Genomic DNA, 23,550 nt, shown 5'->3' with positions numbered 1-23,550 from the left:
TGCCTCGTCCCTTCCAGCGATGGCACGCTTGCCGTCCACGTGCAACCGTGTGAGGGACGTTCTGTGTCGCCAGTCGAGGAAATCCGAGCTCGTGCACAGGAAGTGACCGGCCCCCAAATCACACCGAGGTTTTGGCAGAGTTGGGACTTGAATCTGGTTCCCCGTGTGGACGGGCTGATGGTAGTACAAGTGTCTGAGGCCCTAAGTCCACGGTCTGGGGAAATATGGCGCCTGGATGACTGTAGTGACGTCTGAGCGGGAGGATAGTTTTAACTGATTGTTGGCTCCACTACTGCTGCTCAGTGTGGTATGGCCTTGGACTTGTCTCTGAGCAGCAGAGACCCAAGGCTGGTCTGGAGGGTCTCTTGGGCCAGTATGGCACCAGCCCTTTTCCCATCTAGGGCAATGGGCCATTCATTCATTCATTCATTCATTCATTCATTCATTCATTATGAGTGTTTTATGCTTTATTTATTTATTTTAAAGGGGTTTTTTAATATTTATTTTTGAGAGAATGAGACAGAGAGAGACAGTGAGTGGGGGAGGCGCAGAAAGAGACTGGGAGACACAGAATCCCAAGCAGGCTCCAGACTCTGAGCTGTCAGCACAGAGCCCGACGTGGGGCTCAAACCCACAAACCGCGAGATTGTGACCTGAGCTGAAGTTGGATGCTTAACCGACTGAGCCACCCAGGTGCCCCGCTTTATTTATTTATTTTTTTAAAATTTAACAAGTCAGTTAACATACAGTGTATAATAATTTCAGGAATAGAATTTAGCGATTGATCACTTACACGTAACACCCAGTACTTGTCCCACCAAGTGTTCCCCTTAATGCCCCATCACCCCTTTAGTCCTTCCCCCCCCATCCCACACCCCGCCAGCAACCCTCAGTTTGTTCTCTGTGTTTAAGTTTCTTATGTTTTGTTCTTATGTTTTTATATTGCTTTGGCTTCCCTTACGTTCATCTGTTTTGTATCTTAAATTCCACACGTGAGTGAAATCACGATATTGTCTTTGACTGATGGATTTTACTGAGCATAATACCCTCTAGTTCCATCCATGTTGTTGCAAATGGCAAGATTTCATTCTTCTTGATCGCCAAGTAATATTCCATTGTGTACGTGTACCACATCTTTTTATTCATTCATCAGTCGGTGGACATTTGGGTTCTTTCCATACTTTGGCTGTTGTCATTAGTGCTGCTTTAAACATTGGGGTGCATGTTAGGGCAGCGGGCTTTAGAATTGGAAGTTTGGAGTGAAGTGGCTATGACCTTAGAACAGGTGGCTTCAAGGGACAGGCTGCAAAGACCTAGGCAGGTGCCTCCCTTTTCAAAAGAACTTCCACAGTCAGATTATGAGGGGCCCATGGGCCATCCTGCACAGGCTTTCCCTGGGCTGGAATCCTCTATATGCCAGTGTAAACATCTGGCCCCAGGTTTTGAATCGCCTTGCCAGGCACTCAAGTGATGAACAGGAAAGAGCACTGCACAAGAGTGCTGCTGGGTGTGACGTGTTGGAGGGAGGATTATTCAACCCTGCTGGCTCAGCTCTGGGCCCAGCTTCCAGGTGGGTCTGGGAGCCCGAGGAGAGACGGGGATGTTGTGATACCTGGGGAAGAGGCTTGCAGAATCTACAGGGGGAGGCACAGAGGCTGGAGTGAGCAGGGAGCCCACACCTCCCAGGGCCCAGGCAGGGGGCTACCACTGGACCCCCCCCCCTCCATTTGTCCAGGGGCAGCCTTAGCTCCCCACTCGACCTCTTCTTTCTCCCTCTTTCTTCCTTCCTTCCTTCCCTCCCCTCCTTCCTCCCTCCCTTCCTCCCTCCCTCCCTCCCTCCCTCCCTCCCTCCCTTCCTTCCTTCCTTCCCTCTTTCCCTCTTTCTCTCCTGCCTTCTGCCCTCTTCCTTCATTTTCCCCCAGGACATTTTTACTTGGATATGCAATTTTTAGGACAGTGTATTAATTTGCTAGTTGTTCTGATGGCACATTCGACCTTCGTATCGGCAACCATCCACTCATCCATCCAACAATTATTTTCTGTGGTGGTAAACAGCACTGTGGTTCGATCCGTAGTTGGAAAAAATACACAGCTTGTACCTTGGGAAGCTCAGTCTGCCCACGCCCTGCACGCCTGCTGTGCAAGCAGGAGCTTCTGAGGGCAGCAGGCCTTCCAGATCCTTCCTGCTCCAGGTGTGTCTGTGGAGCCACCAGCATCCGTGCATCACCTGGGAGATTGTTAGAGAGGCAGAACCCCCACCCCCCCTCCCCCTTGCCCCGACAGACCTACGGACTCAGGATCTGTATGACAAGATCCCTGGGAGATTCGTATGTACCTTGAAGTTTCAGAAATGCTGTTCCCGAACTCTTCCCACGCTTGGGAGTGGGTAGAGGCTGTTATTTCTGGAGTGAGCTGAATTTAGAGACTGGAGCTTGCCATCGATGAACCTCTGGGGTTCCTTCCAGCCAGCAGAGCCTATGGTTCTTTCCTCTGAGCCCAAGTAATTTGAGCTCGGTTTCAGCGACAGACCCTTCTGTTGGGACCTCTCCCGGGAAGTTCTGTGGACAAGGACGCAGACGGTGGGTATGTGCCAGCAACGGCCCATAGCATCCAAGCCAAGTGGCTCTGAAATGAGGCGGATGGGGGAGGCAGTGTGTGTCTGTGGGGACAGAAGGGACGCCTTGGCTCACCGTGAGGTGTGCAAGTGTGGCTCTCTGTGGATTCGCTAACTTTTGGGAGAGGATTTTCACGGCTAACCAACCCTTCTCCCAGACATGGTTTAGGCCCCAACGCTGTGGAACGAAGCCTCACATGTCTGCACCAAAGAGGAACCGGGGACATCGAGAATCCCTAACTGTGGCTGATCTGTTCGGGTGGGAGCTGACCTTGTCTTGGGGTCCTTGCTGGGATCAATCCCCGTCAGGCTTGAGGGTAGGGAGTGGGGGCAGACAGGAGTATCTGACAGAACAACAGGTCACGTTTGGTTCAATAAAGCTGCGGAAGTAAAACATCGCTAACATGTAACGTGTTCCTGTGTGCCAGGCTTTTATGTCCGTGTAAAGAAATTGCATTACCTTATTCAGACCTCGGAGCCACCCTAGGATGTGGGTGCTTCCGTTACCTCCGTTTTATAAAGAGGGAGGGGTGCCTGGGTGGCTCAGTCAGAAGTGTCCAACTTCGGCCCAGGTCATGATCTCACAGTTCACAGGTTCAAGCCCCGCATCAGGCCCTGTGCTACAGCTCAGAGCCTGGACCTGCTTCAGGTTCTGTGTCTTCCTCGCTCTCTGCCCTTCCTGCGCTTGTGCTCTGTTTTGCTCTCAAACATTAAAAAATCTTTACAAAGGGGGAAACTGAGGCCCAGAGAGGGCTGTGCCCCAGGCTTGTGTCACCTAGGACACCTGGGCCTTTTCCACTTTTTCATGCATGGCTGGGTCCTGCATGGGCCGTGGAGAGGGTCTGCAAGGGCCTCGGCAGTTCTCCAGGGCCCTTGAAAAGCCACTCACGCCCCCGTTGCCCCAGAACTCTGGGCCGTCCCTGGGGACAGTTTCCACATTGCCCATGTATTTGAAATTGGTCTCAGAAAAATACCTTGCCATTCGGCCTTCTCCCCACAAATTAGGCAAAGACTGAATTTCCCATTATTGCCGAGTCCAGCCTTTCTTTTCAGGTGTCTCTAGAAGATGCTCTGAACTTTACCCTGGAGCTGCTTGTGGTTGAAAGAAATAGGGAGGCTGATGGGGTGGGCGACATTGCCTTTCGTCCTAACTGCTACGCATCTGAGACCATGAACATATAGAACTTGCATGATTTTTTTTTTTTTTAAGAGCATGGTTAGAAATTAAATTGTATAGATGAAAACTTTACTACATTTGTATTCCCAGCTTGTACACGGAATAATCACCATGCATGGTGTTACATCTTTTTAAAATCTTTTCTTTGTTGAATGTTTGTTTATTTTTGAAGGAGAGAGAGAGAGAGAGAGAGAGAGACAGTGAGTGAGCAGGGGAGGAGCAGAGAGAAAGGGAGACACAGAATCCAAGGAGGGCTCCAAGCTCCTAGCTGTCAGCACAGAGCCCGACCTGGGGCTTGAACCCCCAAACCGGGACATCATGACGTGAGCCGAAGCTGGAAGCTTAACCGACTGAGCCACCCAGGAGCCCCTTGTGGGCGTTACATCTTAACTTTAATGGCTCTGTCACTTTCCAGCTATGTCACCTTCAGCACGTTATTTAACCCCTCTCTGTCTCACTTTCCAAATCTCTGAAGTGGGTGGCAATAAATATGCCCCACCTTCTGGGGCGGCTGTGAGGGTTAAGTGACTTAACGTCGAGAAAGTGCTTACGGCAGGACGCGGCACACAGTAGGTGCCATGGAAATACTGCCGGTGAAGGAAAATGAGGATGATTTCAGTTGTGGGTTGATGAATCGTCACTCTTAGAATGTGTTTTTTTGATTACCGTGGGCCCTGTATTCTGTGCACGTCGTTCATTCTTTAAAGCTTCATGAACAGTACGTGTTGGTAACTCACGTTCCAGCCGCATCTTCTGCCAGTTGTGTGGGTGAGGGAGGGACCCTTACCCCTTTTGAGTCTCTTCACGGTCTGCCCCGCAAGGTGGCTGGGAACACCGGGGAGCAACGCGGGTGGGGAACTTGGGGGAACAACGTGGGTCGGGAGGCTCCGCCCACCCCTGAGCTCAGGCAGGTGAGGTAAGTGACTAGCTTGAGTAAAGGCCTTGAGGATTTCAAGGACCCGGATGTAGATCCCTCCGCCCGCTGGGGGAAGGGCTGGACTGTCCCGCAGCTGCGCCCCCTCTCGGTCCTGAGAGCTTCGCCGGGCTTTGTTCACGCTGTGCTGGGCTCCTTCTCTGGGCTCGTTCTGCACCTCACTGCCTCTGTGAACCAGGCGGAGGCTTCACAGGACAACACCCCCGATTCCCTGTGGCCCAGCTGCTTAAGGGTGCCGTCTAGAAGCCCTGAATCACAACATGATCCAGTTTTGACTTTCTGCAGAGGTACGTTGGCCAGTGCTTGTTCGTGTGATCAGGGCAGGCGCTCCCAGTTCACCCAGGGAGCCGGCTCGTGGCTCATGCGAGATTGGTCCCACAGTTGCAGAGGGTATTCTGGAATGTAGGAACCGTGGACCTAGAAAGGAGGCAGGCAGAGTATCGGTGGTGTCTTACCTGGCATTGTTGAGGGAAACATCACCCGTGTTTCCCGGTACAGAGCTTTGCAGTAACCAAGTTTTTTCTTATGTGACCTTCAAAACGACCTTGTGCAGTTGACCAGAGAACTGAGGCGCAGAGAAGCGGAGTGACTTGGCCGGGGCCGCTAAGACGTCCACCTGGAACTGACCCGTCCCAAACCCCTTCACATGGTACTTTCTTCTTCTGCCTTTTGTTGACAACCGGGCAGGATAGCTTTTTGCTGGGTTGGGTAGTGTCCTTTAGCAATTCATGTTCACCCGCATGCTCAGAATGCGACCTTATTGGGAAGCAGGGTCCCCGTAGGTAGATGTTGTTAGTTAAGATTAGGTCCTGTTGGAGAAGGATGGGCCTTGAATCCAACACGATTCATTAGAAGAGACAGGGATGGACATGCACGGAGGAAAGAAGATGTGAAGACGGAGGGATTGGGGGAACACTGATATGGGGGGGTGGGCAGAGATGGGGAGGTGCAGCCACAAGTGGAGGAACACCTGGGGCCACCGGAAGCTGGAGGAGTCAAGGAAGGATCCTCCCCTAGAGGCTTCAGAGGGAGCCTGGCCCTGCCAGCATTTTAATTTCAGATCTCCAGCCTCCAGAACTGTGTAACCCTAGGTCTCTATCGATTAGGCCACCTCATTTGTGGGCCTTTGTCACTGTCGCGCCAGGAAAGGAACACAGCGGCAGCTCCCAGGTCTTTTTCTTCTCTGTGTTCTTCCTCTTTCCTCTAGAGTTGCCCTGTGTCCTTGAGGATTATACACACAGAACAGCTAAGTCCTGGCAGCTTGTGTCCTCTGTGGACAGGAGTTTTGATCCCTGACCTAGATTACATTTATTGCAGCAAATTCACTTGTCTGCTCCTATTTGGCTCTGGCTTTTTTTCGCCCCAATGTAACTTGTACCACGTCAGCTACACCAAGCGTCCTGCATCCAGGTGAGATGATGTCTGGGGGAGGGGGTAGGCAATGTGGCCATCGCGCATTGGGAGTGGGCTTTTTTTTCTCGCAGCCTGGGACTGGTGGGCTCAGGCCGGAGGCTTGGGGCTGTGCTGGCTCTTGCTTTTGGCCTTCAAGTCTAGGCTGGACCAGTACTGGCTGGCTGTTTGTCTGGGGCCCTGGGCTGGTTTCTCCTGAGGTAGGCCTGCTGGGGGAGGAGGCCCTCCCGGGCAGGGGGGAGGCCCTCCTGGGGGGGGGGGAGGCTCTGAGCTTGCTCACACTGCCACCTAAAGGGAAATATTGAGCAGGGAAGTGACCCTCCTGCCCTATCAAAAGGCAATTCCTCCCCCAAAGCCATTGAGCCGGATGGTTGGAGATGCTTGAGTCCTGTCCTCTGCCTGTTTCTGTCATCGCCCCTGGACAGCCTTTTTTATGCCGGGACTTCTGCTGCTAGTCCTTGTGCTGAAGGTGGGCTGGGAGGGAAGGGGGGGCAAGCGAGGGGCGATGGAGTTGGGGTGGTGACCAGTTCGAGTCCCAGCTTAGTGACCTTGTACGACAGCCTTAAGTACTTAGGGACGCTGCGCAGCACTTCCTAGGAGGGGCCGCGCGTATCTTTATACCTGCAGTCCCAGTTTGGCACGTGCACGCGAAAGGCGCTTAAATGCTGCTTGGGTAAAAGTAGCTGAAAACACAACTCCTGCCACAGGGGAAGGTGATTCTGGCAGCGGCACAGGGCAGAGGAGGGAGGTGGGGAAGAATTGGTCGTAGTAGTTGAGGTGAAAGATGGAGAAAGCCTCAATCACTGCTTGGTCCACAGGGCCAGGGAGGCTGGAGAAAAGGAGGAGACCTGTTCTCTCTGGCTTTGCACTTCGCGTTTTGCCCTGTGCTGCCTGCAGTGGGTACCGTGGCTGCTGCTGTCCTAAGAGCCTTGCAGGCTCCATCTTCCGGTTCCCATGATGGCTGCAGAACGGAGGTGACTGGCCTAACAGCCCACAGCCCATACCGGGCGGGCCGGCCTGGGACCCAAGCTGGTGCAGGATGCTGGCGCAGGACCGGAAGGGCCCCCTGGGGGAGGGGTTGGGGGTGGCTGAGGCTTCTGTGTGGCTGGCGGTGTTGATGGGGGTCCATTAACAAGTGAGTTCGTTGGGTTGGCCCAGTTGGAAGCAGGAATGCTTTTAGACTGCCTTTGTCCGGGCTTTGGCAGGTCCCCCACGCCATCATTTAATGATGGTGCTGGTGCCTCTCCCTTGACTGAGTGCTTTTGGCCGCAGAGCGATGGTTGGGGGAGAGGTTGCTTGGCTCCTTGAGGCTCCCTGGCCTCCGTGGGGTTGCAGGTGCCGCCACGGTGCCTCCAGTGCTCACTCCCTCGCCCGGGGTCCCTACTTCTCCAAGTAGGCTTCGTGTCTCGCATGGAATGCCATCAGTGAGCAGACTTCATGAGGTTCACCATGCAGACATGGTCCTGGATGTTCCCCACGCCATCTCCCTTGGCCCTCATCTCCCTGCCTGTTGCCCTGAACCAAAGTTCTTGAGTCTGGAAGTCTCTGGCCTGGACCATCCCTTGACCTCATTCCTGGCTCTGTGAATCTCTGATTCATCAGACGTTGACTGAGAACCTACAGTGTGCTGGGCACTGGGGACGCTCAGATGAAGTGCCTTCCCTGCCTCCACATCTCTTGACCAGGGTAGAGGGGGGTGGAGAGGTGGGTGGTGAGTGATAGGGTGGGTGGGGGTGACCTGGTCCAGACCTCGCCCTCTGATCTGCAGGAAGATACTGTACTGAAAGAACAAACAGAGCCCGAGGTCTGGGCAGCCTCCCCAGAGGAGGTAACATTTGAGTTGAGCTTATGAGGCTGAACAAGGACTTGCTAAGTGAAAGAGTCTGGGCTCTAAGGGGGAAAAGAACATTCACAGCCCAGAGAGGAGGCTGTATGTGTTTGGGGAACCAGCTATTAATTCCACAAATATTTACTGAGCACCTGCTCCACACCAGTCTCGTGCTGGGAACATAAATCCTCCATAGCCCCGATTATGAGAAATTTACAAGACATCTTCTTTGGCGGGACCTTTACACAAAATGAGGAATTTGGACGCAGACCTTTTGTATACACTAGAAGTTCTCAAACTAGGGTTTTTGAGCCCTGGGATTATGCAAGATGATCCACTGGGAGAGGAGGAAAAAAATCGAAGCCTCTATTTATAAGCGTTTTTTTATTTTTCAACGTTTTATTTATTTTTGGGACAGAGAGAGACAGAGCATGAACGGGGGAGGGGCAGAGAGAGAGGGAGACACAGAATCGGAAACAGGCTCCAGGCTCTGAGCCATCAGCCCAGAGCCCGATGCGGGGCTCGAGCTCCCGGACCGCGAGATCGTGACCTGGCTGAAGTCGGACGCCTAACCGACTGCGCCACCCAGGCGCCCCTATAAGCGTTTAAAAAAAAAAAAAAAAAAAAAAAAAAGAATTTGAGCTTCTCGAATATTTACTGTATGGGTTGACCCTGGTGCCTGCCCTTAGCCCCTATGCCGTGCATGTTGCCTCCATCAGGGAGGGTCGGAGGTAAATGGGGTGAGGGGTTCCTTGAAATCGACAGGGTCTCCTTGCCTCCTCCCTGTTAGCACATTGTAACATATTTACATCTGTTCCTGCAGTGGATTTATGGGTGCTCTTATCTGACTTTAACTAGCTGACCCTCACACAATGGACAAGGGCTCAACAAGTTTCCTGGAAAGACACTGGGGGCTGGAGAGAGGGTGGGTCACCCAAGCGCAAGCCGGACAGCAAGAACTTGGCAAGGCTGTTGCTCCCTCCCCCACCCCAGCCTGCTCTCAAAGGGCCCCTTGTCCTCTTTCCATCCTGAGTTAAAAGTGGTAACAATCCAGTTGTAACCAGTGGAAGCCAGACCAGAAATAGTCAAAATTACCAAGGTAATTGGCAACATAGATTCAGATCTCCTGATGTCAGTAATATTCTTTCCCTAAAGGTTTGTGGTCTTTTAGATATTGGCGGGGGATGATGGCACATGTAAGTGCACAGACACAAATAAAAATACACACCTTAGGGATGGATACCAGCATCTGTTTGATTAGACACAGCAGTCAAAGTAGTTTGGACATCATGACTCTAGGCAGTAAGGAGCTAGTGGAAGCTGTTGAAGCAGGACGACTTGTTTGGTTCATTTCGGAAGCCCTTCCCTGGCAGTGATGGAATGAAGAGACTGGGGAAGAGAGAATAAGAAGGGCTTTTGCAGAAGTCCAGGTGAGCGAGGATGAGGTCCTGAACCCAGGTGAAGGGGACAGGAGAGGAGAGGGAAATTTTACACGTGAACTGGACTCGGTGACTAATAAGTTTGGAAAACACGGCAGGGGGAGGATCCAGGGTGAGCCCCGGCTCTCTGAGTGACTGTGGACGGATAGTGGTACCGTTGACCGAGGTGGCAGATGGCGGTGAGGGGTGAGTGTGGGGAGGGAGATAAAGAGTCTGGATTCGAGCAGGTTGAGTCAGAGATGCCCGTGAGAGCGGTGGGTGGAGCTATCCTGCTTGGTCAGGCGTCTGGGGGCCTTGGGCTGCGGGCACCCCTCGCCCAGGCAGGGCCCAGGTGAATGAGTGCTTGAAGGAAATGCAATGAGTTCAAACGTGATGAGTTCATAAGGCAGTACTGGTGTCTCCTGTCCAGTCTCTGGCCTTCCCAGGGGTCAGACCTCTTCCATATCGTATTTCTGGGAACCACCCAAAGTGTAGGTTCCCCTTGTTGTCTTCCTCTTCTGAGCCGTCTTAGGCTGTGGGCAGGCTCCTACTCATGGGGCTTCAGGCAAAAGTAATTGGGAAAGCCTGATGAGGCTGGGTGTGCCCTTGCTCTCATCTTCTGGTGCGAAGATAAGCAAAGTGAAGGGCAGGGGAGGAGCCTGGTGGGGCAGGAGGGGGCGTGGGTGCCAAGCAGGTGCCAAGGCTGGGATAGGTGTTGGGTCACTGAGGCTCCGCGGGGGGCCGTCATTTCTGAGTCCGGTCATTTCTGAGTTGCAATTTCTGGGCTGTCCCCGGTCAGGATGTGCTTGTCTGAGGGTCCACCCGGGGCTTGACACGGAGAAGGCTAGTGGTTTTGTCGGTGACGCCTCTGAGGACGGCATGTGGAACTACCAGCTTGCCCGTCTGGTGGGATCCCGGGCTCTGTGTGTTTGGGGGGCAGGGTGTGTGACATGGACGGGAGGCTTGTGGTTGTCTTCTTCCGTTTTAGTATTTTCCTTTGGCAAGGAAAAGAAGAACAGAACAGATGGGGGGGTGGGAAGCAAGAGAATGAAGCAGAGTTAGGAATGAAGGAAGAAAAATGAAGAGGAGAGAGGAAGAGAAACAGAAAACAGGAAGGAGAGAAGAAAGGTATCTAGGAAATTCCTTCCCCGCTGAAAGAAACGGAAAGATCATTATTGAGACGGGAAGTGAGGGCCGTGGACAGGAAAACAGAAGGCGGTGAGAAGGCGGAAGCGCAGAGACGTGGACGAGACAGAGGGCGAGGGGTGGGGGGGGGCGGTGCGGAGGGAGGGATGGAGAGAGGCCTGATTGGATAAAGCGCTTGGCCCTGCCTTCCTTCTCTCCGCACCATCTGCCCGCTTCTCAGTTGCAGAATCAAAGGGGCCAGAGCCCCAGCCAGCTGCCGGGTCTCCATTCCTGACCCCCAGCTGGGCCGCGGGAAGGGGTCAGAGGCGGTGTCACCATTGCTTCTGCTGGGCAGGGGGCCCTCAGGCAGGGTCTGGAGAGGAGACAGGCTGACCCGTGGTCCCGGCCCCTGTGAACCAAAGGGGTGTCTGCCTTCATGCAGTAGTCCTTCCTGGCTGCTTCTCTCGACTTGCTTTTCCCTGCGATGGAACAGAACCATGAGCCCGCGTGCCGGGTGGTCTGCACTTACAGTGCAGAGCGGGAACACTGGGTCATAATAAACCGGGGCCGAGGCAGTGCGTGGGGTGAAGCCCTTCGTAACCATCACACCCTGTGCGTGGCAAGCGGCACACGCCTGCACCCGGACAGCCGGGCCGTGGGCTGCCAAAGCGGTGAAGCTTCTGAATACTGAGGGCTGGTTTTCTGAAGCCAACTCATAATGGGAATAGAAACGCCATCTCAGAGGCCCAGGGAGCAGGGGCCTACTCTGGCTTTAGTCGGTGACACACGTCTAGACAGAGAAGGCGTCGTCACAAGGGGGATCCCGGGTGCACAGGAAATAAGCTGCGTGGCTCTGAACAAACCCAGGTCAGAGGACAGGGCCTGGGAGTGGGGGATGCTGGTAGGTTCCTGATGGAGAGGAACTGTGGTGGAGCCCTAGTGGAGGCTGCGGGGCCTTTTCAGAGAGAAAATTTCCCTCACGCCCCCCCCTTCCCTTGATCTGTTTGTGTGTTCATTTGGTGCCCAGTTACTGATTTGGCTTCCATGGGACCCTGATGCCAGGAAGGAGGTCACCTGAGGTGGGGACTCATCCCGCTGGTCCCTGGAGTAACTATTTTAAAAAATCAATACGTTGGCATAACCACAGCAAGAAATGCTGCTTGTCGAGTGAGAACTCACCAGACTCTGCTGAACGCGTCGCGTGAATATGGCACCCAGTGTTGCCAACGGTCTCGCCAGGCGGGCGTTCCTTCCTCCGCTTCGTAGATGGGAAGCCGCGCTCGGGTCCGGGGTTTGCGGCAAGGCTCTGGAGGCCAAGAGCCTGGTCTCTTCACCCGTCTCTTCTCGGAGGGGGTGGGGGCGATGCTGGGCTCGGAGCCCGGGCCCAAGTACAGCCTGAGTCACCCCCACTGGACGTGGGCGGTGTGCGTCTGCCCCTGAGAAGGCGGTGTGAGGAGCTCCGGGTCTGGACAAGCGGGGCTCGAGCCACGTGCTGGCACCGGCCAGTGCCTCGGGGGGGGGGGGGGGGGGGCCGGCGTCTCTGGGGGGCTCTGCTGGCCCAGGGGCCTCCCCGCTGGACTCCCCCAAACCTGCATCCAGGACCGCTGCATCTGCAGGACACGGGGCTGGATTTGTAGCGTGGAGGTGCTCGCTCCGTCCCTCGTTCTGGGATCAGTAAGGGAAGGTGAAGGGCCGGCGGGAGTGTCAGCCTAGGGATCCAAAGAATGAGGGCAGCCGAGCAGGAGGGGAGGTGATGTGAGGGCCGGTGTCTGGCTGAAAGGAGATTTGGAAGCCAGATTGGAACCAGCATTCCAGGGGACCGGGAGCTGGCAGGGAACCAGAGGAAGAGAGGGGAGAAGGTGATTTGCTAGAGGTGAAGAAAAGAGGGACCCTCTGTAGGCCCGGGGCTGGGGCTCCAGCCAGCCAGTGGCAGCTGCTTTTGCCCCACCTGGGACGCAGGGGCACAGAGGACCCTAAGCTTGGGAGGGAAGTGAGGCAGCCACCTCTGGGTCTCCACCACGAATGCTTCCTGGGGCTGCCGGCTCCCTGTCCAGAGTCCGCCGGCAGCCGGGGAAGGGAGACTGGTGGCAGCTTTGGCTGCTGCCCAACCCTGACTCATGCCTTCCAGAGCCACCACATCTTATTTTAACATTTCCCAGGGCAGTCATCAGCACCAGGAGTCAATTGCAAGAGGGCTGTGGGGGAAGTGGGAGAGGGTGTTCGCACTCGGAGCACGGAAAGGGGCTGGGACTCCTGTTGCTGGAGGAGAGCCTCAGCCTCCCTCCGCCTCCCTGCTCTGCAGGGCGGTCAGGAGAGATGTCTGGGCTCTGGGCGCAGACTCGAGGCAGGCTCCCTGGGGAGAGGCGCCGGAGTGGACACACAAGGTCCTGGCTGCGTTTGCCCCTCGTCCCACAGAGGCGGGCATGCAGACGCGGCTCCCAGGCTCGGGGTGCAGAGATAAAATGCTAATCGCATTTTTCTCCACCTTCTGGGCCTGCAGGGTTTTCGCTTGCTTCATGGGGCCGGTATTCCCCTTCCGCTTTCCCTGCCAGACAGGGAGTGGGGCGGGAGGGGGGCGGGCACTGATCATCTTACCCAGCAGGGGCTGAGCACCTCCCCTTGGGCCCCCAAATCCAGAGGCTCCCAACGACACTCCAAGGTTTCATCTGGGCCCGAAGTGAGTGGGGCCATCCAGACTGCTTTTCCAGGCAGAGCAGCAAAGGAATAGAGCTAGAACTACATCTAGAAGGCCCGGGGACTGGGGCATCCCGATGGTGCCCCGGTGCACCCAAAGGCCCATCATTTTGCTTGTCCTGGGAATGGAACTCCTATTTTTATATTTCCTTCCTTCCTTCCTTCCTTCCTTTCTTCCTCCCTTCCTCCTCCCTCCCTCCCTCCCTCCCTCCCTTCCTCCCTCCCTTCCTTCCTTCCTTCCTTCCATGTATGTTTATTTTTGAGAGAGACAGAGCATGAGCTGGGGAGCAGCAGAGAGAGAGAGGGTGACGCAGAATCTGAAGCAGGCTCCCAGCTGTCAGCACAGAGCCCGACGCGGGGCTCGAACTCACGAACCAAGAGATCATGACCTGAGCTGAAGTCAGACACTTCACCGACGGAGCCACCCAGATGCCCCTTTTAAATTTTCATCACTGGGGGCAAACGTTTGTGCAGTGCTTGGCAGCTGGCAAAATTCTTCGACAGGTTTTCTGATTTAAGCCTTAAAGTGCTCTGTGAGGTGGGCCTTCTAAGGCCACTCGTTGACCCAGATGAGGGAGGTGATGCCCCAGTAAGTACCAGAGCCAGGACCCAAACCAGTCTGAGGGCTTGGCGCTGGGAGGGCCCTGCCTCTGAGATAAGGACCTGGCCCCGTGAGAGCAGCCTCACCCCAACGATGCCTGGGCCTCTGGCGACATGTCTGTTCAAATTGTAAAGTGCCCTATTTTGACCTCTCCTGCTTCCCTAGAGTTACCAGCGAAACCTCAGAAGCACAGTTCTCTGCTCTATGTTCAGGGAAGTTGGGGGGGGGGATACTCTGAAGTCATTAGTACCTCTTCTGCAGAAGGGCGTCCACACCCCGTTTCTTCCCCAAGTCCCTAAGTCTGGGCTCATGGTCAGATTCCAGAACCTTCTCGCCCGGAGGCAGAACACACACTGTACTCCTGTCCTGGAGTCTGAGGTGGACCCAGCCCTACCCTTACCCCAGCTCTTGGCTCCCCAACTCTCTCTCTCTCTCTCTCTCTCTCTCTCTCTCTCTCTGTTTTTAAAAGTTTTATTTATTTATTTTGAGAGAGAGCAGGGGAGGGGCAGGAAGAGGGAGAGAGAGAATCCCCACTCTTGGCTCCTCAACTCTGTCCCTTTTTTCCCCCCAAGTTTTATTTATCTATTTCTTTAGAGAGCAGGGGAGAGGCAGATGGAGGGGGAGACAGAATCCCAAGCAGGCTCCACACTGTCAGCACAGAGTCCGACATGGGGCTTGAACCCACGAACCAAGAGATCATGCCCTGAGCTGAGATCGAGTCAGATGCTTAACTGACCGAGCCACCCAGGCATCCCTCCCTGACTCTCTTTAATAGACATGCCTATACCCGAGTTTCCTCAATGTGTGTTTTCTCGCGTTCTTGTAAGTGGGTTTCTGGTTTGGTCCCTATTTCAAGCTCTTCTTCCAGGATTCTGCACTCATGCCACTTTGGTCCCTGACCCTTGCCTCTCACCCACACATTGGGCACCCCTTCCTGAGGTCTGTCGTTTCTCCTTGTGCCCATGTCATGGCTGCCAGACCCTGCCCACAGGTGCCCAGGCCTGCGTCACCTCCTCCATGGGTTCCTTTCCAGCCCTGGCCCTGGGGTGAACACTAAACCCGAGATTGGGCTAGGAAGAGAGAGACCTGAATGGAAGGAGGGGAAGACCTAGGAAAGGGGGCAGTGGACCACCACCCTGGGGGCTACAGGGAAGCCCTGAGAGGGACCTGGCAGAAAGGGAGCCCAGGAGGGTGGCCCCTCTGCTTCTGGGGCCCTCCTCTCTTGGCCTCCAGTGTAACAGCCCCCATAACAGAGTGGCTGGCCCCCCAGGGCACGGGTGCCTGAGATATTTTTAAAAACCATTACAACAGTTCTAACTGGGGAGAACCAGCCTCCAGCTAGGCCATAGGGTCAATAGCGTTTAATCTCCTGCCTGTGATCTCTCCGCTCTTGTGGCCAGCTGTCAAACGATCCGCTTGGATCAGCTGAAGATGGAAATGTCATTATTTATTTTGAAGCCGTTCGCGTTTAATTCCACAAAGATTGCGCCACAGAGCAGAGGTTATGGGGGATTACTGGAAAAAGGGAGATCGGAGTGACTTCGGGCCTGATTCACATCTGCCTCCCTTCCGACAGGTTGGCCCCTTGCAAGGGACCATTGGTTTTGATGGATGGCTGCGTGTGTAGGCCTTGCCTTTAAGACATAGGTGCTTCAGGTCTCTGTGCCTTGCGCAGTGGGAAGTCGGGCAGGAGGCCTGAGCCCTGTGCTTCGCCAGGGTGAGTGCTCATCTCCTTTTCTGTTCTTAATCATCCTAGTGACGGCATGCCCTCAGACTGCCGGGAGGGCAAGGGGGGGGGGGGGGAGTTGGTGCCAAGTTGATTGGAGCGTGTGCGCGCGTGTGCACGCATGTGTGTGTGTGTGTGTGTGTGTGTGTGTGAGGTTGGATGGGGAGGAGAGGGGTGGAGCAAATCAAGGTTCCATGCAACCCGGATGTGGTTGGGGAGTGATGGGGAGGCCGTTCCCTTGGATGGACAAGACAACAGCAGCTCTTTCTGGAGAGGCATGGGTGGCCCCAGGAACGTGGTCTGCTGCTCCTTTGGAGTTCTAGGCACGGGGGGCTGGAGCCTGGCTGGTCCTGAGACCTGTGACTGGGATTTCTTGGGGGAGGTGGGGGCCGTAACCTCTCCCCGGCGCGTTCAGTTTAGAAACCCATGGGAAGGGTGTGCCGTCCGGCAGGTATTCCCAGGCCTCTGTCCTCAGGGGCCTCAGTCTGTTCTGAAGTTAGAGTTCTGGCCAGTTGTCCCCTGGCCTTCTGTCCCCGTCATCCAAATTTAAGTGCTAGGTGCAGGCTGACCACAGCTCTCTTCTCTCCATGCTGCTCTGAGTTCCTCCTCCCCTTCCTCCTCCTCCCCATTCTGGGAGAAAGACCCTGTGTTCTCAGCATTTCTCTGAAAGACCCCTTGCCTTTCCCAAACTCAAACCTGAGGACCCTTGGCTGCTTTTTGTCCACAGCCAGTGGTTAGTCTTCCGCTCGTCGTGTTCGAGGAGGTAGGAGGGAAGACGAGGGGGCAGTATTCTTCCAGCTCACTGTTGTCACTGCCTAAACATTTCTACCTCCCGAGGCCACGTGAAATAAAACCCTTTCGCGTCTGGGACTTCGAGCCTTCGGGCAGAACCATCCGTGACCCCTCCTGTCGTGTCTCCCAGTGCTGACCCCGTCACTCTTTCAAGGAAGAGTCTGACGTCTCTAAGTCCAGCCCCCCTCCCCGGGTGACGTGAACGGATGCTTCCTTGACTGGCACCTTAGCACCCCCCCCCCCACCGCCAATTCTTGAGAAACCTTCACCTAGGCCTCAGCCCCGCTGCCCGCCATGTTGCCCACGGCTCGGTGTCTTCTTGGCCTGGTGAAACTCAGGCGGCAGCTGTCCGTCCTCCCGCCTTGCTCTCTTGTCCTCCGCCCTCCCACTCCCTCGTCCTCATCACGCCTGCTCCTCAGTGTCCTAAAGATCCAGCTCCCGGACCGTCCAGTCTCTCTCAACCCGGCAGCCCCTTCTTGGCTTTGCCCTCTATCCTCCCCCACCCAGCCCCCAAGGCCAGTGCCCTCAGCACACCTCTCTCCTGCCAACACCTGGCCAGCCAAATGCCAGCCCTCCACCTGCTCACACCTGCACGTGGGATGCTGGAACACTTCAGCCTTGGGGACGTGACCACAGCAACAGCATTGTCTCTGACCTCCCGGCTGACCTGTCCCCGCCCCCGACGACCCCTCTCCATATCCATGACCGGCACTCTCCCCATGGTGGCTCTGTCGAACTTTCAGGGCTCTCAGGTTCCCCAGCATGCTGCCCGCTCCCCCAGTCCTCTCAACCAGTGTTGGGACCGCACAGGGGCAGTAGAGACCTTCGGTTCCTTGCCTCTCTTCACCCCTCGCACAACCACAGACGGATCTGTGTCTAAAACCCTCTGTAACTTTCCTTCGGTTGCAGCAGAAAGTTCTTCATCCTTTCAAAGCCTTCTGAACCCCCCTCTCCAAGCATTAATTAGCCATCCAGGTCTCCAGCACCCCTTTCTACAGCGTGTAGCATCATCCAGGCCTCCTCCTGTCAACTCCCTGGACTCTATGTCCAGCTCTAACCGCTGCCAGGTGGCTTCCCTTCCCCTCAGCTCAGCCAGGGGGAGAGAGGTCAGCCCCCTCTTCTCGTGGAAACACGTGGTCTTTCTGTGGTGCCCCGCTCTCGGGCACCCCTTCTGCCCACGTTCGCTGCCACCCACGTGGTCTGGCCCCGCTCCCTTCCTTCCTTCCGCCGGGACTGCTCCCGCTGAGGCCTGACGTCCTTGGTGTTGTGACCACTGCCAAGTGCATGATGGCCTCGCCGCACTTCTCTGCAGAGTTTGCCTGCCGCCCTGGAGACTTTCTGCTACCGTGATCCCCGTCGCCTCCTGGTTGGATGATCTTTTCTGTCTCCTCCACCTGGTGGTTGGCATTCCTTCGGGCTCCCACTGTGGCCCTGCCTTTCTTGCTTGTATCCTCTCCCTGGGGACTTCGTCCACTTCCAAGGTTGCATCTGTCACCTGGGTGCTGCTCTCTCCCGAATTAAGTTGTCTAGTCCAGAGAATTGTCCTAAGCGATCAATCCGTATTTCCGTTGCCCGGGAGACCTCTCTTGAAGGTCCAAAGGTACCTGGAATCCAACAGGGCAGAACGAAATTGCCTTCTGCTGTGAGCGGACTGCCGTCCCCTGTTGCCCACATCAGCATCCCAGGGTTGTCCCCCCTTCCTTACTTGCATGGAGCTGATTGCCAGACTGGGCTGCCTCCCCACCTTGCCTGCCCTGGACCGGGCTCCCAGCATCTCTCTCAGCAGCAAGGCCCCTGGTGACCTGCCCTTGGCCACGACTTGACCCTCAAAGCCTCTGACCACACTGAACCTTCAGTGTCCGTCTCTCCTGCCTCTCGTTTCCTTGAGCTTAGAGCGCCTTCTTTCATCACCTCTTCTGCATGGCAGCTGATGACTTAGTCGTCCTTTCCAACTCTGCACATGTCACCTCATCCGGGAACACTTTTGTGACACCACCCTCGGATCGGGTCTGTGCAGCCCTCAGTGCCCTTAGAGCCCCCCTGCTCACCTCTTAAAGCACCAGCTGCCCTGTGATAACCACTGTAATATCACCTCTGCCCCTCTGTCTCCCCCACCAAGGTCTGGGGCTCTCTTATTCCTGTGCATCAAAACAGTGCCATATGATTATTGAGTATTCAAGGAGGACTTCCTGGGAGAGGTGATTGTTAAGTGGCATTTTGTAGGCAGCCATAAAATGGTGCGAAAAGGAGAATATAAGTGAACTGGGTAGAGTGTGTGGGTGGGTGGTTGGTCTCGGACTCTGACTTCTTCAGGAGTAGGGAAGCTAGAGAAATGACTATATTTAATTGGCGGGATGGAGGGTGGGGGACACCGGCAGAAAGCATGCCTCGGTGACTGGATCACAGTCTGGAGAAAGCACAGGGGTTTGCTGTTGCTGGTTTCAGGTGGCAGGGCTGGGGTGGGGGGTGGCACCGTGTGGTACAGATGGAGGGAGGCAGTTGGGATAGAGCCGCTGGTGGGCTCCTTTAGAAACCAGCAGGTGGGGTGTGACTTTGCCCACCCTCCCTGGCACGACTCCCAGGTGTCTTGGAGGTGCTAGGCCTGGAGGTGCTCACTCGCAGGCTGCCGGGCCGGCCCCGGAAGCCACAGGTGGGCATGTTGGACCAGAGACACAGGAAGCAGGGACGCCCTTCCCTTTTCTTCTCTGAGCCCTCCTGAATGGATGGAGCCCACCGTCCCTGTCGGGGGAACCGGGTCCAAGGCGGACGGGGTGTTTGAGACCACAGGTGAGATGAGTCCTATTGTAGTCCCTTCCAGGCCAAGGAATTACAGACTTGAGCCTCCGTGTGAATAAGACGCAGGTAAACACAGCACGCTGGGTGGGGATCAGGCATCTGTGTAGATGCTGGTAGAGGAGGTGCTGGTGGCCGTTTCGGCCACAAGAGGGCGCACAGGCTCCAGGAACGGTTTCTCAGGGCTGGCCAATAAGGTGTCCAGGAGGGGTGGTTAGATGTGAGAGCATTGGCTGCAGATGGGACACCGGGACTCAACTCTCACCTTTCAGAATCACTCTGTCATTGTCCCTAGCACGAGGGCCATTCGTGGGTTCATTGATGTAAGAAGCATTTGCCGAGAACCTGGGGTGGAGGTGGGGCCGGCTCTGAGCCAGCAGGCTCTGGGGAGGTAGAGTCAGACAAGCCCACGTGGATGTTGTGGGGGAGAGACAGTCTGGGCAGGGAGTCTGACCGTCAAAACTGCAGTGTCCGTGTGGCGTGTCTGTGCTGTGACAGAGGGACATGCCGAGTGCAGTGGGGGCGAGTGTTGATTTTGCTTGCGACTTGGGGAAAGGCTTCCCGCTGTGGGTAGTATTTGCTGTGGGTCTTGAAGAGTGAGTAGGAGTTCATCAGGCCAAAAAGTTAGGGAAAAGGCAGTCCCGGCAGGGGAATGTCGTGAGCCAGGTCCTGGAGGCAGGAACCCAAGCTGGCTAGGCAGGTGAATGTCCACTGGGAGGAGGCTGGCTGGCAGAGGGTGTTGGCTACTGGGTTGGGGGCGAGATGGGGAGAGAGGAGTCTGGGCAGATCCAGGTTGTGTGGGGCCAGAAGCTTCTAAGGTTTTGGAGGCTTCTTGGAACACGAACACCAAACTGGGCAGAGGGGCTTGGAAGGGTGCACGTAAGCGAGAGATCTGAGGCTTAAGCTTATTAGCTGCATGGAAAATCCCCCTGTGCGTGGGAGACACATCTGTGACATCTTCCCTGCTTCCTTTTAGATTTCCTGCCTGCCCTCAGCAGCTGGCTTCCCTCGGGCAGCAAAGAGTTTCTGCTTTCTCCCTCCCTTCGCGGGTGCCCCGGAGCCTCCGGCAGTGGTTCGGGACCAGATTCAGGAAACCAGAGTCCGGGGCTCTCCTGGAGGCAGGGAGGCCGTGCTGCTCTGCTGGAGGAGGGGGCTGGGGATGGCTTTTCACACCCAGTCTATGCAGATAGTGGCCCACAATTTTTCCACGGGGCGTCTGTAACTCTGTCCAGGTTAACACCTTAAATAATTCACAGGTGTGGAGCATTTTCTGTGGCCCAAGCACTTTTCACACCTCGCCGCACCCGGGTGAAGGGCAGGTAAACCGTTCCCGCCGCAGAAGGCTCATGATTGGCCCAAGGATACCTGGCGTGCTGTACCCTGGCGGGTGGACCTCACGCTCGGCACCCTCGCTGCTTCACCCTGTTGCCTCTGGCTCGCTGTCAGCTCGACAGATACTTAACCCCGAGATCGTTCTTCTTGGGCACCTGCACAGGGCAATGATTCACGATGGAAATGAAACCACAAATGATGTGGCTGGCTTTGATACTCTCCTGTGTTGCTGTGTTTTGATGGTAAAGGCATACGCGCAGGTAGGGTGGAGCTTGACCGCCTTTCTGACCCCGTCTGTGTCGACACGGTGGTGAGAGCACGTTCTCACCTTTACCCCCTTCCCGGGCTGATGGGAGCGCTCACACCTGGGTGACCTCTCCATCTCAGGCTGTCACCCGTGCAACAGATCTCTGAGACTCAGCACTGATTTGCAAGATTTCCTAGGTGGCTTGAAGCCTGTATTTAATTTGGGCGTCTCAGCCAGGGCAGGGCGAGGAGAGGGGTGGCTGCTAATTCCAGCGGCTTTCATCAAGCAAGCAGTACTAAGCATCTGCTGTGTTAGACACTGTGCGAGCCCCGTAAGGATAGAGCTGAATCAGCCGCGCCTTGTCCTCGCGACTCGCTTCGGCATCTGCCTGTTCCGGGTACGGAACTGGGCGGGGAGACGGGAACATGGACGAGCAGCCAGCCATGTGTCTGTGCACGAGAAGCTCACGGAACATTTCAGGGTGTCAGCAGAGAAGAGGAAAAGGCCTGACATCATCTTTACAAAACTGGGAAGGACAGTTTCTCTGCTTCTGGTGCCATCAGCTTTAGTGAAAAGCAGTGGCTTTGACCTGCCCTGATTCTTGGCCCCAGACACAGGCAGAGATGAGCCTCTGACCATCTTCACAAAAATGTAGAGTAGAGCCTTCTCTCTCTGTCTCTCTCCTGCTTCCCCTAATGGCAAGGATCAGAAATGGTGGAGTATATGGAGTCCAAGCGTATTTCTGCTCCTGGACAAGTTCTTTGGCAGGGACTTAAGGAAATAGGATGGGAATGGGTCAGGGGAGGTCAGTGGAGACATTTTCTCCAAAGGCTGCACAAAGGTTTGGGAGCCTCTGGTGTGGGGTTTAGTACACATCAGGGTGAGTAGGGCTACAAGAGAGAGAAAAGGGGGGGGGGATCACCCAAGGATTCAAGTGTTTCTAGATGCTTCAAGGCCAGATGCAGAAAACCCCAAAGCCTCCGAACCTGCAACCATACAAAACAGCCCGAGTTTAGTGTATTGTCTGCAACATGCACGACTCAGCCTGTGCTGTGGCCAGGAAGCAAGAGGCTTGGGTGATAAGGATCACCTCTGAGGCTAGAGGACCCCTGGGGTGCTCAGAATGAGTACCTGCCTCTGTGTGTGTGTCAGCTGTCTCCCCTCCTCCCTTCTCCCCCTAAACATCTGGCAGACATCAACAAGAAGAGTCAAAGAGTGAAAGCCTCCTTGCCCTTGAACTTTCCCAGAAGCTGCGGGAGCCTGGAGACAGCAGAGGTGGCTGATGGTCGGTATGAGTGGCTGAGAGCCAGCGCTCTAGCTCGCCTGGGCTGTGCATGACTTCTGGTCCACTCGAGCAGGGGCCTGGCTTTGGGCAGGGGCCTCAGCGCAGGTACCCCTGGCTGGCCCTGCAGCACCTGCTCTTTGCAGGCTTTGGAGCTTTGGGACCTCTGGGGCCACCCCATGCCTAGGATAATACCTGGGAGAAAGAAAATGCTGTGTGATTTCCCAAAGCCCTTTTGTCTTCCCTCGTATGAGTCTCTCAACAGTGCCACAAGGCATATATATATCCGTTATTAGCTCTTCATTTGACGGAAGATGAGCTTGAAGTTCCCAGTGGCTCACCCAGGATTGCACACTAGTGTGTGCTGGGGCTCCAGGGCACGTCCCTCGGAAGGTAAGCTCTGTGCTCCGTCTGGGACTCTGAATGGACTTTACAGAGCCTCCCTAAACCCTTTCCTCCTGAGAAGCCTGGGTCCTCCAGTCCCTAGAGACCCTGATGCAGCAGAAGGTAGTGTGAACTCAGTGGGACGGGTGCCCCCAACAACTCCTCAAACCCTCCCTCCCTCCCTCAGCATCTGGTTGGGGAGATACAGTTTACGCAGAGGAAGTGTTGATGGCAATCCGGGCAGGTGGAGTCAGATCCTGCCCGGTTTTTGATCCCACCTCCCACCCGTAAGCCATTTTGAGTATACACTTGGGTATTTATGTATTTATAAATTATATTTGTATTATGCTCTAGTATAAATGGCCATTAATCACACACACACACACACACGCACACACGCACGCACACACGGGAGAAAGATGGGACAAACATGCAAGAATACAGGATTACAGCTTCCTTTGAAACGCTCCCAGAGGGCGAGGGCGGTTTACCTTCACTCTTTGTGGACTGCCCTCTCGGCCACCTCCTGCTGGGCCCCCCCCCCCCCCGCCCGAGCTGTTCCCTTCTCTGGCTCACCGTGGCGTTGTCCCCTTTGCAGCTCATGCCGGGGCAGTGGCCACACTCCTGCCCTTGAGGTAGGGCTCTCATGTCCAGAGCCTGCTAACAGCATCAGGGAGACACTTGTCTCCTGTTGCCCCCAGGGCTGCTGCTTGCAATGTCCCATGGAAAGTTGAGTGAAACGGCACTGTTTTTTTTTTTTTTTTAAAGCTAAAATAATACTTGTTACAAAAGTAGCACGTTATGATTATTGACAAAACTGCTGTGGTTTTTACTTGTTCTTTTCTGCAGCTCTTCAGCTTGGAGGCAGGCATGAGTTGTGGGCGGAAGGAAATGTGAGGGGTGGTTTCCCCTCCCTAACCTTACCCAGGGCCTGTGGCATATTGTTCCTTGAGGACATTTTCCTTCCCAGCGGGCATCTCTCTGTCTTCTGGGCTGGCCTGGTGTTCGGCCGTTACTCATAAACTTAATCCAGAGCTGTGGTTTTCCAGCCACTTTGTCACCTGTGCCTTACCCCCAAGCCACTTGTACTGTTGTTTATTTTTTTTCTTAAACCTGGCTCACTTGCAAGAATCGAATCTCTTGTTTCTTGAAACTTGTCCTAACTCGCGAAATCCACAAAATCCAGACCTGCT

At 55.2% G+C, this 23,550-nt stretch overlaps 1 long non-coding RNA gene across 1 annotated transcript; it reads right to left on the bottom strand.

Moving 5' to 3' along the window:
* Positions 1-1,133: 1,133 nt before the first annotated feature.
* Positions 1,134-12,815, bottom strand: LOC121035455 (uncharacterized). The gene is made up of 3 exons (XR_005792904.1): positions 11,686-12,815; positions 2,336-2,558; positions 1,134-1,634 (listed from the first exon to the last, which is right to left on the bottom strand). It is a non-coding gene; the product is annotated as an uncharacterized LOC121035455 (long non-coding RNA).
* Between the last annotated feature and the right edge of the window lie 10,735 nt (positions 12,816-23,550).

This window comes from Herpailurus yagouaroundi, unplaced genomic scaffold (assembly GCF_014898765.1).
Source record: "Herpailurus yagouaroundi ecotype Mexico unplaced genomic scaffold, PumYag 161, whole genome shotgun sequence".
Classification (NCBI taxonomy): Eukaryota; Metazoa; Chordata; class Mammalia; order Carnivora; family Felidae; genus Herpailurus; species Herpailurus yagouaroundi.
Note: the sequence above shows the minus strand (reverse complement) of the source record. Positions and strands in the feature narration are given on the sequence as shown.